This window comes from Callithrix jacchus, chromosome 6 (assembly GCF_049354715.1).
Source record: "Callithrix jacchus isolate 240 chromosome 6, calJac240_pri, whole genome shotgun sequence".
Taxonomy (NCBI): domain Eukaryota; kingdom Metazoa; phylum Chordata; class Mammalia; order Primates; family Cebidae; genus Callithrix; species Callithrix jacchus.
Genome location: NC_133507.1, coordinates 154,382,704 through 154,394,996, shown reverse-complemented (window position 1 = coordinate 154,394,996; position 12,293 = coordinate 154,382,704). Strand labels below are relative to the sequence as shown.

Below are 12,293 nucleotides of genomic sequence, written 5' to 3'. Positions count from 1 at the left end.
TTTTAGGGAGACTTAAGACATAAATCAATACATGTAAGATGTATGTTGGTTCCTTCTGGAAAGACAGGACAACTCGAGGTGCAGTAAGGGAGGCAGTTTCCAGATCACAGGTAGATTCCAAAAATATTCTGACTGGCAGTTGGTCAAAAAGAGTTTATCTAAAGACCTGCAATCAATAGAAAGGAATGTCTGGGTTAAGATGAGCCATTGTGGAGACCAAGGTTTCATCATGCAGTGAGGCCTCCAGGGGGCAGGCTTCAGAGCACTCCGCAGACCTAAAAAGGTACCAGAGTCTCGGAGAATTCTCTCCCGGATCAGGAAAGGACCTGGAAAGGGAAGGGAATTCTCTACAGAATGTGGAGACAGCTTTGCAGGACCATTTCAAAATACGTCAAAGAAATACATTGTGGAGGGTGAAATACTTTCATTTCTTCCAAGGCCTGTGACACTGCTGCAGGTAGGTTGGAATTTAGTGTCATATTGCTATACAAAGTCTGTTTCATTAGTCTTAAGATGTATTTTAGCTGGGTGCAATGGCTCATGCCTGTAATCCCAACACTTTGGAAGGCTGAGGCGTATGGATCACCTGAGGTCAGGAGTTCAAGACCAGCATGGACAACTTGGAGAAACCTCATCTCTACTAAAAATACAAAAATTAGCTGGGCATGGTGGCACGTGTCTGTAATCCCAGCTGCTCGGGAAGCTGAGGTAGGAGAATCGCTTGAACCTGGGAGGCGGAGGTTGCAGTGAGCACTCGAGTCTGGGTGACAGAGCAAGACTCCACCTCAAAAAAAAAAAAAAAGAGAGAGATTTGTTTTAATGTTAGTGCTTGTCAGCTGTATATGAATTTCAAAAGGAGTAAGGTGGGAGACATGTCTGACCCCCACTTCCCATCACGGCCTGAACTAGTTTTTCAGGATTCCACAACAACCACACAGAGTCAACAGTTGGGAGTGGGGCCGTGGGGCCGTGGGCAGCTTATCCTGGAGGAAGAGCCTTTGTTTGTTCTTGGCTGGGTTTGGAGTGGGACTTGACCTGCTGGCTCCCACATCGGACTAACGCCATCTCTCCAACAGCAGGGAGCTGCGTGCCTCCGTTCAGCTAACACAGAGTAACCCTGGAGGCAGCAAGCCCCATGCATGGTCAGCCTCTTTCCCCAAGCAAAAACCGTTTCCAGTGGCTTCCACAAGTCCACTTGACCCCAGGCTTTGCTGGAATTCCCAGGCCAAACTGACAGGCGTGGTGTCAACCCCATGCTGGGGGATTGTGGGACCTCCTCTTGGGAGTTTGGACCAGCAGTGACTTTAGGGCAGAGTCAGGGAATCAGCTAAACTGAGCCTTCTGCACATGGTCCCCTTCAACATGACCATCTCAAGAACCAAGTGGGGTCCAATCCCAGTGGGCGTGGAGGGTCCCCAACTGGCATGCTCTTTAAAATGGCTCTTGTCAAGGCATTTCCAAGCATCGCACCCACTTCAGAATTACCAGCAGGAGCAACAACTCTTGTTTATGTCCACAAAGGAACACGTGAGTTGATTTCTCTAAATCTAAGCCGTACCTCCAGGAGCGTCTCCTGCCAGATGGATGGGCCTGGTTGTGAAGTCGGGGCGTGCTTCTAGAAGTGCCGTGGCTGGCTCCGGCATTCCCTGGCTTCTCCTCGAGTCTCCTCATGACCTATATACACCTCAGGGAGTCCCCAATATCTACCTCCCACTCATCTGACCAAGCACATTCCAGGAATGATGGCAGCATATAAGCCCATCCCTGGCCCAATTAGGTCGATAGAGCTCATTAGTCAGGAGGAAGTCTGTCCAGCTCTCCACACTGTCAGGCCTGAATCAGAGCCTGAGCCGTGAGCAGTTTCAGTCAAGTTTGCGCTTCAAAAGGATGGGCTGAGCAAAATGTGAGAATGTGTGCCCAGCAGGATGGATTTCCCGGGGGCCTGGGAGAGTCCGGGAAGCTCAGGGGCGGGGGGCCAGGCAGGACACAGCTGCTCTTCTGCTTTGACCACAGACTTCATAGGTGAGTGGGGACACTTTTTTTGGCCTCTTGGGATCTCCTCCTCTTAAAAATAAAGCTAAAAATCTCACTATAGGGCCGGGTGCGGTGGCTCACACCTGTAATTCCAGCACTTTGGGAGGCTAAGGTGAGCAGATCATGAGGTCAGGAATTCGAGACCAGCCTGGCCAATATGGTAAAACCTAATCTCTACTAAAAGTACAAAAGTTAGCCAGATGTGGTGGTGTGCGCCTGCAGTCCCAGGTATTGGGAGGCTGAGGCAGGAGAATCGCTTGAACCTGGGAGGTGGAGGTTGTAGTGAGTCGAGATCACACCACTGTGCTCCAGCCTGGGTGACAGAGTGAGAGTCTGTCTCAAAGAAAAAATATATATATATACACACAGGTGCGCACGCGCGCGCGCGTGCGCACACACACACACATCATAATAGACTCTAAGCTGTGTGAGAGCAGTGATTCCGAATGCCTTGTTTGCTCCTGCAACCTAGTATCTAGAACCGTTTCTGGTACATCACTGTCACTGTGGCCCGATAAACACTCATTAGTGAATGGGTGAATGTTACCTTTCCACAGAGGGCAGATACGAATCTCTCTACCCAGTGTCTGGCCTGGAAGGGACCCATCGGATGTTGGCACCTGGCAGTGAATCCTTTCCCTCTGTATGCACCATAATCATGCCAAGGCTCCCTGGGCCATGAGCTTCTCTACAGAAGGACCGCTCATTTGCATATACATATGCAGCCAGAACGTATAAACCACCTCACTGCAGGTCGCCACCAGACAGTGTGGGTGAGGCTGCAGAAGCTGGAAAAACTGAAAAGCTGTCACATTTAGCTCAGGGTGGACTTTTTGTCTTAGTCTTGAGCCAGGGATGCGGGAGGTCCCTGTCCGTTGTTCCCCTCCCCTCCCCTGGAGAAAGTCCTTTCACCGGGTCTATGGTTGGCTGCTCAGCTCTCGACAGTTCCCATGGCTCAGGGCCAAGTGCGTCCACACCTCGGTCCACTTTTCCTGGAAGGTCAGCTCTCCCTGACTACCCCCAGGTCGGAGGGACACCCTGGATGGCCTGTTCTGGGTCCTCTTGCTCCTGTTCTGGTCTACCCTCTCCCCAGTTCTGAGACAGATGGTCATGTAAGTCTGACCTTAGGATTTTCAAGTCCCTCCCAAAGACCAGCCCATATTGGGGGTCCTCAGCAAACCCAGACTGCCCAGCCAGGCTCATACCCCACAGGAGTTCAGGGGAATCACCTTAACATTGATGCCTTTAGGTGCAGCCACAGAAGAGGTGTTCTAAAGATGGGTGAAACGTAAAGGACTAGGCTCCACGCGGTGGCTCACGCCTGTAATCTCAGTGCTTTGGGAGGCTAAGATGGGTGGATCACTTGAGGTCAGGAGTTTGAGACCAGCCTGGCCAACATGGTGAAACCCCGCCTCTACTAAAAAACACAAAAATTAGCCAGGTGTGGCAGCACACACCTGTAGTCCCAGCTACTCAGGAGGCTGAGGCATGATAATCACTTGAATCCGGAAGGCAGAGATTGCAGTGAGCCGAGATGGTGTCACTGCACTCCAGCCTGGGTGACAGAGTGAGACCTTGCCTCAAAAATCAAAAATAAGAAATAAATAAAAGTCATTATTTTAAAAGTACTGGTGAGTAATATAGTGAAAGGCTTTAAAATGTGGTTTAAGGGTGCCCATTAACTCTAACCTGGCCAGGTCACTTAGTGGAAACATACGATTTCAAAAAGACCTGAAGGGCTTGTACAAAGAAGCTTGATTCGGCATGCTTGAGGCCGGGCACCATGGTTCACACCTGTAATCCCATCACTTTGGGAAGCTGAGGTGGGTGGATCATGGTCAAGAGTTCAAGACCAGCCTGGCCAACATGCTGAAACCCCATCTCTACTAAAACTACAAAAATGAGCTGGGTGTGGCGGGTGCCTGTAATCCCAGCTACTCAGGAGGGTAGCTGTTTTTGCTTCTTTAATATTTTTATCTCTTTACCGCCTGGTGTTTCATTTTGGGTGATTTTCTCAGATACCTCTTCCAAATCACTAAAGCTCACTGAATCTAAAGTCATCTCTATTTAAGATTTTTAAAATCTATATCGCTTGAACCCAGGAGATATATATACGTAAGCTCTATTTGAGACAGGGTCTTGCTCTGTCGCCCAGGCTGGCGTGCAGTGGCACAATCTTGCCTTATTGCAACCTCCACCTCCTGGGTTCAAGTGATTCTCCTGCCTCAGCCTCCCAAGTAGCTGGAATTACAGGTACCTGCCACTGCACCCAGCTAAATTTTGTAGTTTTAGTAGAGATGGGGTTTCGCCATGCTAATACACCAGCTAATTTTTTTTTGTATTTTTAGTACAGACAGGGTTTCACCATGTTGGCCAGGCTGATTTTGAAGTACTGACCTCAAGTAATCCTCCCTTCTCGACCTCCCAAATTACAGGTGTGAGCCACTGTGCCCAGCCTAAATCAATATTTTTTATTTCTATTTCTACTTTAAAAAATAATTTTCTTTCCTTATTTGATAGATTGTATCCTTTTTATCTCTTTAAGTGCTTTAAGTGTATCTATGTTTAAGGGTTTTACATATATTAATTGATTTAATTCTAACAGCAACTCTGTGAAACAGGTACTATTTATCATCCCAATTTTGCAAAGCAGACAATGAAGCAAAATGTGATTATAACTATTCCAAGGTCACACGATGAGTGATGGGTTGATTGGGATTTAAAAGCAGAAACAAAGGCATTTGAGATGCTATGGGCTGAATTATGTAAGCTCAAAATTCATACGCTGAAATCTTCACACCCCCCCTCCCCGCCCCAGTACTTTAGAATGTGACTGTATTTGAAGATAGGGCCTTTATTTATTTATTTATTTATTTATTTATTTATTTATTTTGAGACAGAGTCTGACTCTGTTGCCCAGGCTGGAGTGCAATGGTGCAATCTCAGCTCACTGCAACCTCCACCTCCAGGGTTCAAGCAATTTTCCAGCCTCAGCCTCCTGAGTAGCTGGGATTACAGGCATGTGCCACCACATCCAGCTAATTTTGTATACTTAGTAGAGACAGGGTTTCATCATGTTGGTCAGGCTGGTCTTGAACTCCTGACCTCAGGTCATCCACCTGCCTCAGCCTCCCAAAGTGCTGGGATTATGGGCATGAGGCACCGTACCTGACTGATAGGGCTTTTAAAGAGATAATTAAAGTAAAATGTGGTCATATGGGTGGGCCCTAATCCAATAAGACTGTTGTCCTTATAAGAAGAGAAAATTGGGACACAAACGTGTACACACACAGAGGAAAGACAGGACACAGAGAGAAGGTCGCCATGTGCAAGCCAAGGAAAGAGGCCTCTGAAAAACAAACCTGCTGACACCTTGATCTTGAACTTCCAGCCGCCAGAACGGTGAGAAGTTTCTGTGGCTTAAGCCTCTCAGTCTGTGGTAATTCGTTATAGCAGCCCTAGCAAACTAAAACACCTACCTCCTTCACACACAAGCATTTCTAACTTTTCTCTCCATCCAAGGTCAAGTACTTATGGATGCCAAGTTTGCTAAAACTTGTTATTATCTGACTGAGGCCCAGAGAGACTTAATTGTTATACTTTGAAATCCTAAGGAGGTAATTATATTACACATCCACTACTGAAATGAAACACATACTTGGGTTTTAAAGTCCTTTTTTACATTATTTTATGATTTCTATTTTCTTGTGTGTCAATTCTTCCGTTTTTGTGGGATGTCTTTCTTTACGTTGGACTTTCTCAAAGAATTTATAATTTGCAATTATCATTTTAAATAATTTATATTCTTCATATTGGTCTTTAAGACCAGTATGTTTTATAATTTTTGTCTGTGAGCTCACCTTCAATGGGAATTATCCTTTCAGTGTGATGGTGGAATTGTTTTTGCCAGTGGCCCAGATTGTGGAGACCTCCCTGTAGTTGCTCCTGCACAATTCTTAAGGGGTCACAAATTCTTAATTTGTTTTCCCTGTTTCCACCTTTGGATTTTTGTACATCATGAGTGGCTAAAAGTTAGATCCCATGTGTGGATCCAGCTTGTTCTCCAGTTTCTTATGGGTAATTCTATTTCTAACCATGGCCTGGGACATTTTTTACCTCTGATCAACCTCTTCAAGCTTCCTGCTGTGTTCAAGTTGAGAGGCTTTGATTCTTATTTCCCCATAACCATTATTTTAAAACAAACACCATAAGGAATGTATGCAGTAGCCCCTAAAGTACTCAGCTCGCCAAGGTAAATATAGACTTATTGAATTATCTATTCATTTGTGGCACTGAACATATACCTTTCTTGTTTTGAACCAAACTGCATATTTACATTACAAAAAATATACATCCAGCATTTCTGTATGTTCCAGAAAATTTATGTGATCTTGGGAAAGCTACTAACCCCTATAGATCTGGCTTCCTCATCCTAAGACTGTAGGGATGATTAAACACGCTAATCTTTGTAAAGCACTTAGAACAGTGCCTGGTTCACAAGTGCTCAGTAGATGTTTAGTTAAATATTCCTGTTTCTGTTCAGCTTTTTCTTGACCAGGCCTGATCCATCATCTTTATATAGTGAAATTTTACTTTTTCAAATACCAAAACATTAAAAATTAAAACATTTAGATTTGTCTCCTCTTCCCATCCCTTAAAGCAAATTTAACATGAGGTATTTTATCATCTTAAGAGACAGTCTTATAATGAATTAAACTCTTATATTAATTATTCAATTCCTGCCAATGCATAATTATGAAAATCCCTTTGAAACAATTGGCTTATGACTATTAAGCTCATTAATGATCTATCAAAACTGTCACTCAGAAAAGCATCACAAAAGCTCCTGGCCAAGGACACCCCAGATCTTGAAAGGGATTTCTTTTTTTTCCCTCCGCTCCCTCCCCGAAAGGGATTTCTCAGTACCATCCCAGAATATTTCTACAGCAGAACAGCTGACAGCCATTAAAAACAGTGAAGAACTTTAAAGTGTGCTAAATTGGAAAACCACCAAGACAGTAACACAGAACAGAACATACATGTTGAGATCCTGCCTAAGTAAAACAGGATATAGGTCGGGGTGTGTGTGTGTGTGTGTGTGTGTGTGTGTGTGTGTGTGTGCGCGCGCGTGTGCATGCACATGCAAGGCAGAGAGAGAGGCAGGGAGGGAGAGATTATGTATAGATAGAACTTTTCTGGAAGAACACTCATATAACTGTTAACATAGGTTACATAAAATGTTTTTGAGCAAGAAAGTGACAAGATCAGATCTGTGTCAGCAGATTCACATAGATACTGAGTGGGATGGGGTGCTGAGGGCTGGAAGCAATTGGGAGAGACTGAAGCCAAGAGACCCATTTAAAGGACATTGCAATTGTCGGGTAGGAGTTGATGGGGGCCTATTCTGAGGCAGTGAGACAGAGCAGAGGACAAAAAAGGAAATTAGATTCACTTTAGAAAGCCACCCAATTGCAGCCCCAGGGCCCAGTGCAGTACCTGCTGGTCCTAGCTGCTCAGGAGGAAAGAAATGGCCTCCTGTGTGAAAGACTTATTTTAATTTGCAAAGTCATCCCGCTGGGCACCTGAAGACACCACCCCACTGACCCCTTCTCACTAGTTCACGGCCTCAGACCTGGGCCTGGAAAGCTGGGGTGGGGAGACAGGTCCACAGGAAGGTGGGTCCAGGGCTCAGGCCTCCACCTGTGCCCCTTGCTGGACCTGCCCACCCAGGAGGTCCCTGCTCCGCCCCACTATCCCACTCAGATCTGACCCTACACACACACACACACACACACACACACACATGCACACGCACGCACACACACACACACACACACAAATACACATCAGCTACCAACACTTACATTTAGGAATGGCTTAAAATATATTTTTTTAACATGTGAAATAATGGAAGCGAGTGAGCAGAAGGATGAGGGTCTCATAAATGTCACATCTGACAATGGGTTGCAGGAAATGGCCGATGTTCTCAGAAGACAGAGCACTCAGCAGATACCTCACCAACCTCAGCATGCAGGAAGGCTCTGCTGGGAGGCTTTGGTGGCAGGGGATAGTGAGGGGAAAGAGGGAATTAATGCACTTATTCTGGTATCTCTTGAGACTAATGTGGGGTCTGGTTTATAGTGCCCTGCTCAAATTGTTGTTGAATGAATGAGGAAAAGAGTGGATGGATGGATGGATGGATGGATGGTGGATGGATGGTGCGTGGATGAATGGGTGGATGGATGGATGGGTAGATGGATGGATGGAGGGTGGATGGATGGATGGATGGATGGGTGGATGGATGGATGGTGGTGGGTGGATGGATGGGTGGATGGATGGATGGATAGATGGATGCATGGTGGGTGGATGGATGGATGGATGGGTAGATGGATGGATGGCGGGTGGATGGATGGGTGGATGGATGGATGGATGGTGAGTGGGTGAGTGGATGGGTGGATAGATGGATGGGTGAATGAATGGGTAGATGGGTGGATGATGGATAGATGAATGAATGGATAGATGGGTGGAGGGTGGATGTTGGGTAGATGGATAGATAGATAGGTAGATAGATGGATGGGTGGATGGGTAGATGGATGGGTGGCAGGTGGGTGGATGGATGGATGGATGGATGGATGGATGGATGCATGGGTGAGGGAATGAATGAGAGACTACTTCAGTCTGCCTTTCAGAGACAAAACTGAAATCCATGTTTTGTAGCAATCAGATGGCTGTGGGAGCTTTCAAAGATGACCCTCAGGGATCCCCACCCCTGCTATCGTGCCCTGTATAATCCCCTACCTTTGAGTATAGGCTGTGCCTGACGACTTCCTTCTAATGAGTAGAATACGCCAGTGATGGAATGCCACATCTTTGAGTAGATTACGAAAGACTGTGACCTCCCTCTTCCCAGACTATCTCTATGGCCCTCTCTGATAAAGCAAACTTCCAGGGTTGAGAGGCCCACATGGCAAAGGACTGATAGCAGCCACAGCTGACAGCTGAGAGGGGCTGAGGCATCCAACCCACAGCCTTAAGGAGCTGAATCCTGCCAACACCAGCAGCTTGGAAGTGGATCCTCCCCAGTGGTGCCATGAGATGAGGCCTCAGCCCCTCCAACACTTGGAGGGCAACATGCGAGAAACCCTGAGCAGAGAACCCAGCCAAGCAGCGCCCAGACTTCTAGGCACAGAAACTGAGATGACAAATGGGCATTGTTTCAAGCCACACACTTTGAGTTAATTCGTCACCAGAACAGATAGCTAAAAGAAATACTGATTTGAGTTTTATATAAAGATAAATGTAGCAATTAAACTTGGCAAATGATGGTAGTGGTTTTGATACTAGTTGGCTTGGGTTTGAATCCTGGATGCCCAACTTATTAGCTGTGGGGCTTTGAGCAAGACGATCCATTTCCTGAGCCTCTGTTTCTGCATCTTTAAAATGGTCATAATTCTCTGCTCATAGTGACAACACAAGGATTACATAAAGAGACTATGCAGTGTATTCAGCCCAGTGCCGTTCATGTAGTAAGCACTGAATAAAAGGAAGGTATCAGCAGTAATAATAATAATAATAACGGAGCAAGATCCTTTACAAAGCAGTGAGTGCTCCATGCCTGGAGGTGATCAAGTTGAGGGCAGATGGCCATGGCAGGAAGTGACCAGAACCCTGGAGGACCCTGAAGCCTTTCCCAAATCTCAGATCTGAGGGCTGTGCAGCTGGCCTGGCCAATGCCAGGGGTTGGTGGGCCAGGTGTACCCTGGGCCCCTCTTGGTGTGACAATCAGCATTGCCTTGCCCTGGGCAGGTGGGGCTATTCCAGCCATGCCAAGCCTTGCCCTCAGATGGCCCTTTCCTCCTGCAATACTTCTGTGTCAGGTGTGTGGCTGCCACCATGGCTCAGCCCATGACCCCCAGGAAGGTAAACACCCAGCCAGGTCGGAAGTGATTGCTATGGGCTGGTGGCCAGCTATGGGCAGAGGCAGGTCTGAAGGTCAGGAATGCTTCCCAGTGAGGCTTTTCCAGGAGAGGACAAAGTTTTTGACTGCGGGCTCTCTGGGACAGAGTGAAGGGCCTGTGGATTTAGCTGGGACACACCAGCCTGCTCTCAGGTGCCTGGACATGACAGAGGACAAGAGAGGAACAGCTCTCTAAGGAAGCCCAATCCTTACAAGCTCCTTGCTGGCAGGTGAGTGAATGGTTTTGGTGGTTTTTTTAATAAATAAAATGAGATAAAACTAGAGATGGAACAGAGGTTACTGCTGGGACAGGTAGGCGAGGAGATGGGCACCTGTCCGTTCACTGAGGAGCATCCCCTAAGAGAAACAGCAGCCCTGGATTTCACCCAGGGATCCCGCCTGGTCTTGGCTTCAGCACTGGCCCTCCTGGCACTCACTGTCACCATCTGGGAATCAGGGTAAGGACTCCTTCCAGGGCCTGGTCATTATGGCTGCGGGGCACCTGAGATCCAAAGCAGGAATGGCTGCATAATTGCAGGGCTCTGTGCAAGTAAAAATGCAGGGCCCCTTGTTAAAATCATAAGACTTTCAAAACGACAACAGCAGAGCATTAAAGCAAGCCAGGGACCTTCTAAGAATGGGGCTCTGTGACTGCACAGGCCCACACCCATGACGCCAGCCCTGATAATAAGTGTAGATGTAAACGGAAGTGCCCAGGTCTCCAATCTCAGGGTCAGGAAGTGACTTGGAAAACAGAAGTCGTAGCCGTGAAGTGACAGCCCACTGTGCTTTAGCCCCCCAGCACTGCCCCCGCCTGTTCAGGGGCCCCTTTCAGGAAGACAGAAGGCCCCACCCCTCAGAGCCTTCCCGAGTTGTGCACCTGGCTGGCCTCAAGCCAAAGCTTAGCGTGGCTCAGATGTGTGGGGACACAGTTTTCTTGGATGTGAAAGCGGTAGGTGATTATTTTCTATCCTGATTTAAAATTTGGGACAGTCACACAGTCTCTGGCTGTGTAGAAGTGGGACTGGAGATTCCTGTGCTTGTGACGGCTCTGCTAGCTTAGCTATATTCCATTGATTGGTAATGCAGTTCTGCGTTTTGGGCAAATCCCTAATCCCTAAGGCCTCGGTGGTAATGCTCCGGTTGGGACACTTGCCATGTGTCTTTGTCCTCCCTGCCCCCCCCACCCACTCTCTCTCTGTCTCTCTCTTTCTGTCTCGCTCTCTGTCTCTTCTGTCTCTCTCTGTCTGTCTGTCTGTCTCTTTCTATCTGTCTGTCTGTCTGTCTGTGTCTGTCTGTCTCTCTCTCTCTCTCTCTCTCTCTCTCTCACACACCACTTAGGCTTCCCCTTTGCCCATCTCTGAGGCTGCCCCTTGGCACTGCTTAGCTTTGGGGAGGTAGAAGCCAGTGTCCCCTTGGTGGCCAAGCTTTCTGGTCCATGAAGGGAGACCACAGACCACCTCTCTCCACTGCCCTCTCCTCCCTCATCCCTTTCTGGAGCCCAGATTGTCATGGCAACACCTCCCAGGGATGGGCTCCCCACAGGAAAGCCAGGGGTTGATACCAATGACAGTGTGAGTAACGTTCCACAGCTTTCTGCCCCACTGGGACTAGGGATGCAGATGAGGCTAGAGACGGGGGAAGATAAATTGCTTTAAGAAGAGCTGAGCATGGTGGCGCACAGTTGTAGTCTCAGCCACTCCAGAGGCAGAGGCAGGAGGGCCACTTGAATCCAGGAGTTCAGGACTGTGGTTAACTATGATCATGCCGCTGCACTCTGGGCCAACTGCCAAACTCTGTTTCTTTTCTTTCTTTTTTTTTTTTTTTTCATTGCTTTAAGAACTTCCCTTGGCCTTTGGGAGACCCAAATCTTGCACCAGTAACAAAATAGCCCAGACGTTGTGGGGCCACCCAGAGCCTCTCAGAAGAGACCAAATCTAACCACCCAGGCCTGCTGGCTCTACCAGGGACATGGGAGCTGCTATTTGTCCCAAGAAGCTGGCGAGCCACCGGCACCAAGTCAGACATCCCGTCTCCCAAGATGATGTCCCTTTCCCCCATCTGCACGGGCCCATTCCCTCCCAGTTAAGGCGTCAGCTCTGAGGCTCTGACGTCACCCCTTAGCATGACCCCAATGGCAAAAATTCCTTTATTCCTTCATAGATCATTGCTGCGCATCAGGTGTGCATGGGCTTTGAAGTGGGCCTGGGGACACAGATGGGACAATGGTGGCCCTAAGGCTGGTGGAGAAGCCAAAGCAATGCTGGGTCCCACACCCCTGAGGCCAGGCCAGAAGCCCCAG

The 12,293-nt window shown here is 47.8% G+C and overlaps 1 protein-coding gene across 1 annotated transcript in view; it reads left to right on the top strand.

The window, feature by feature from the left end:
• Positions 1-304: 304 nt before the first annotated feature.
• Positions 305-12,293, top strand: part of LOC144576727 (ephexin-1-like) — a 73,954-nt gene continuing 61,965 nt past the window's right edge. Inside the window, exon 1 of the mRNA XM_078328849.1 lies at positions 305-457. The gene's annotated coding sequence lies outside the window, so the exon portion shown is untranslated. The remainder of the gene's footprint in view (positions 458-12,293) is intronic.